Source organism: Xiphophorus couchianus, chromosome 5 (assembly GCF_001444195.1).
Source record: "Xiphophorus couchianus chromosome 5, X_couchianus-1.0, whole genome shotgun sequence".
Taxonomy (NCBI): domain Eukaryota; kingdom Metazoa; phylum Chordata; class Actinopteri; order Cyprinodontiformes; family Poeciliidae; genus Xiphophorus; species Xiphophorus couchianus.
The window spans coordinates 6,319,370-6,324,380 of NC_040232.1; positions in this window are offsets into that span (position 1 = coordinate 6,319,370).

Consider the following 5,011-nt stretch of genomic DNA (forward strand, 5'->3'; position numbering starts at 1 on the left):
CACCTTGAAATTGATGCCTGTCTCTTTAAGAAGCTCCTGCCATTTCCGACACTCCGCCTTCAGCACATTATCACAACAACGCGCCTCATTATTCCATTTACAACAACTGAACTGAGAGATAATAAACACGATAAACTCATCGGACATGCAGTTCCACCAGGTGTTTTCTAACTGCTGTCGCTAGTCTAGAGGAGGTGAGTGGGGAAGCTGTGGGGCAGGAGGTGTTCTGAGGCAGAAGCTCAACTGGAGACGCTGCAAAACCACAAAATCTTACAAAGCAATTTTGGTCTAGTTTCTAGCGTAAATAAGACTTAAAATTAACTTTTCAGCAAGAATTAAGAGCTTGTTTTAAATCAATGATGTTTTAATGTTGATGAAAAAGTATTTGTTCCATAGGCAGATTATTTACAAAAAAGTTTGAAAAGTTACCTGTATATTAGTTTTGTCTTATTTCAAGTTCACTAACATATTTGTACTAGAAACTTGACAAAAATACTTGGTATTGTGTTTTTGCAGTAGGAGGAGCTTTGGGTAAATAGGCGGAGCTTTGTGAGAGTGAACATTTAGGAACCCCAGAATAGTTACCATGGTAGATTTAAAGATTTCTCATACAGGCTTAAAAGAATCAAAGCAGCACATCGGGTATGTTTCTGATGAGGGCGAAAAATCATAACATAATGTGAAGCTGATTTAGCATAAAACCCCCATTTTAATTGACTTGGCTGTAGAGTCAGGAGGTGAAGCAGCCTCAGCTGCCGATGCGCAGGTGTAGTGCAGAGACTTGTTAGTCCTGAGACAAAAGGAGCTGAGACAGAGAAGCAGGAGACGGACACTGGCAGCCGATACGGACGCACGCAGTCCCCTGGAGAACACTGAGTCCACTGGGACCCACATGTACCTGGAGCGCGGTCACTGGCGATGGACAGACAACCCAGCGCAGATGATGAGGGCAGAGGGGGGTCTCTATCCGCGCTTGTGTCTCAGGCCGAGCAAGGCGTGGGCTGAGACACAAGCGGAGCGTCAGGGGAGGACCATCTGCGTCCCAGTCAGCGAAAGACTTGAGAAGCGCTTCATGGACAAAGCAGTGCTTCCTGGACTGGCAGCGTGGATCAAGAGGTGGCTCCTGGTGCCAAATTCGGCCAACTCCCTGGTGACTGTTGAGGACGATCCTGAGGCTGTTCTTTCAGTTGTGTCTTATTGAGTTTTGTTAGCTTCTAAGATTAAAAGAATTTATTTGAACTCAGGTTTCTGAGATGTTTTACCCTCATACTAAGAGAAGATAAAGGTTTGTGACTAGATGTTTGTGTGAAGGAGTTTACAGTTGAACAGTGAACAGTCAGAAAAATCTGATCAGCTGGGAGGAGGAACCTAAAATGAGAGTTAGGGTGTCACCTTAAACATGACCTGTTGTACTTTCTTAAACAGGTTAGATCTACGGCCTATACAAACCATGTTCTTTTCATTTTTTGCACAAAATAATTTTTAGATAATGACATTTTAGTCTGGTCAGTTCTGCCTATTTTGAGCTGTTTTAGGGCCTCTTGTCACTTTAAATTCAAATAAGCTTCTTCTAGCCATGCATCCCACAGTCACACATAAAAAATGTCTACAAACCGATGCGCAGTTATGCAAGAATACATCTTTGAAAAGCAGAAGTGCACAACCAACAAGAATGCAGCAAGTGGTTTCTGGATAGTAAGTCAACAACAAAGCGCGTCTTTTCCAGGAGTCATTGCAAAGAGCATACAGCGGGAAAACCAACTGACCAAATGTGCTGCAGCTTCACTTGTGTTGCTCGGTGACGGGAGGTTTTTGAAACACCAAAAAATATTAACTTATTGCCAAAAAACAGCGGGGTGATTTTTAAAAAAGGGTTTTAACTGTTTTTGGAAGCAGTTGAGACCCAAACTGAATTATAAAAGTGAGCAAAATGTGAATTTTGCATAATAAATCCCCTTTGAAGACAAAATGTATTGTTGGCCCTCTGTGTCAGCTCAACCAACAGCTACCAGAAATGTTTACAGCATTTCATGTTTTATTGAAGGAATATTTATACCTCAGCAATGCCACATGGATGCCATATTTAATTGTAAAAACAATCCCAACTAAGAAATGAGAGATTAGAAACAAACACGCTTTTACAAAGCATCATATTTCAGATTAAAATATTCTTTTTAAAATTGATTTTAATAATTTTGTGAGACACTTCATTGGCAGTCTTATTTACCTCATCAAAATTACGAGAAATAAATGTTTAATATATTTCCTTTCTTATGTAATTAACCAATGTAAAATCTGAGTTTCACTCTGAAAGAGGTGGGGAAAAATATTGAACTTTTTCCTCAACATTCACATTTTTTGAGATGTACTTGCACAATCTCTCAGAAATTAATGTCTCATTATGAGTAGTCATCTCTGCTGGCATGCATGTGACAGCTGGAGCCCATTGCTGCTCATGTTACTCAGACCCACTCCACACAGACAGAGAGAGCTGCTCACTTTTCAACGATTCTGCTTCGACTAAATTACTTCCTGTAGAAGGCCGTTGCTGCACATGGATGGAAAATCCTTCCACCTAAACATCTTTATATTAAGTTTGGTATCATAAATGTACAAAATAACACAGTAGAAAGGGTTTTAATCACCAGAAATTGCTCGTTAAGATCTGATTTCCTCTAAAAGCCACAGCATCCTAATTACTTCTTGGTATTTAAGTTTTGGACACGCCTTTTTATATCCACATGATCAGAACCATTGACAACATAATTAGTATCACCAACATCATTATCGCCATAGTTATCTGTTTTCAATACCCACAGATGGGTGGGCCAGGGCCCAAAGGAGGACACACACACACACACACACACACACACACACACCCACACACACACACGCACACACACCAGCTCACTAAGTGAAAAGAGTGGAACTTACCTATCACCACCATTATTACCCCTTCGATGCTGTCCCCTCTGGGGAACAGACCAGTGTCTCGTCACGGACTGACATCTCTCCCATGGGTCCCTAATGGTCCACACAGACAGAAAGACACACACACACACCCACGCGCGCACACACGCCCACATGCATACTCCCCGAAGTCAGTTCATGTGGAGCTGTCAGGAAATCTTGAGGCTAAAAAACAGTTTCTGTGAGTGAGTGTTAACATTTGTGCGTGTGTGTCTAAATGTTGTCCCACAGTGAGACAGGGCCAGTTTTGACATGACTTCATCCCTCAGATAATTGTTAGGACTATAAGATATCTTTTTCTTTAAGGAAGAAAATAAATAAAAATAAAGCAACAGATTTTCCATGTTGTTTTGACCTGCTGGTGGAGGGACTGGCAGAAAGTCTCTGGGGGAGAAAAAAAAAAAAAAACGGTTCTTCTGGTTTGTTGTGAATATATGTTGTGATGGACACACAGGACCGCAAGGCATTATTGGCTGTAAGAGTACAATACCTCTAGAAACATACTTGTAAAAGTAAAGCCAAGCCAAATTAGTGAAGTTGGCAAAAATAAATACCTTTTTTATTGTTTAAAATTTATTTTAGCTAATGTGGCATATTTTATTTAGAGTCCAAAATCAACAGCAATAATTTGGGTTATCAAGAAAAACAGAGTTCATTTTGTGATTCATACTTCAACCGTATTATTCATTTATAAATCTCACTCTTCCAATCTAAATATTTAACGAGGAAGCAAAAATATTTAGATTTGAATTAAATATTTAGCTGCAAACTAAATATTTGGTTTACATTAAGAGATTAGCTGCAGATAAGCAGAAGTGGATTACCAAAATAAAATCTGGGTGTCTCTAAGTAAAGTCCAGCTGGCGAGATTGAATCACTTAAATTGTTAATATTTTAGCCTAAAACATAGAATGACTGCATCATTACTGAAGCGATTCAGTCTCACCAGCAGGAATTTATATAGAAATGTGCAAAACCAACATTTACTTTAACAATCTACTTTCGCGTATGGGCTAATTAATTTACATATTTCCTATTGATTCACATATTGCTGTTATATATTTTTCTATTTTGTATCTTTACAAACAACGTTCCATCATTTCTTAGTCAGGTTGTTCACATACACCGTTTTAACTCGGCTCACTGAGATCAAAGTTTTTTGACAGTAACTGCAAAACATTCAGTTGCTTTTCTTGAACTGCTTCAAATTCAAAAATATTTTATTAACCCCAAAGGGAGATTAAACATTGTTGTATCCCATTAATTCAGATTCTTCAAAGACTTATTGAGTTATTTTAACCAACTTGGTCATTGTCCATTTAGAAGATTTTTTTTTTTTACTTTCTGTGATGTTCCTTCAATATTTCCACACAGTATTCTTTATTTATGATTTTTTGTGAGTTGCATCCTATACTGATATTTACTGATATCAGATTTGGGATGTGTTCCCATCGTAATAAGCTTCTCCTTTTTTCATTCAAATGTAACGATGGCCATTATGACTAAACACGTTGAGTGTAAGTTCACTGGAGCGAAAGACATGTCTCCAAAAGTTATGGTTTTAATCTCTGAGAGGAAACTGTAATCTGACTCTTTATGTAGCTTTTGAAGTAATGACACTTTCCTCACTGATTGGCTTTTCAGCATTTTATTTCACACATTTAATAACATAATAAAATGTGTGTATTAAAAGTGGGTATCATCTTAATATATGGATATATCTTTATAAATAAAAACACTGGTTACTAATCTAAACTTGCTCACATTTCATATTTCAAACAGCTTGTCAGTATTTTCTTCAGTAACACTTTTCAGGAAGGTTGAATTTAATCCTCACTCTTCTACTTTATCTTTCTTTCCAACGTTGCAATTTTCCTAAAGATTTCCGACAGAAAAGAAGAGCTTTCTTGCTATTGGTGCTCCTTTTGTCTTGGTTGTGTTTCTGAGTGCTATATTCTGCACAGGGACAGTCAGAACTTTGATTGTGTCGGTGTGTTTTTGCCTTCAGCTACCTGGTATTTTGGCCTCCTTTTTCTGTCAA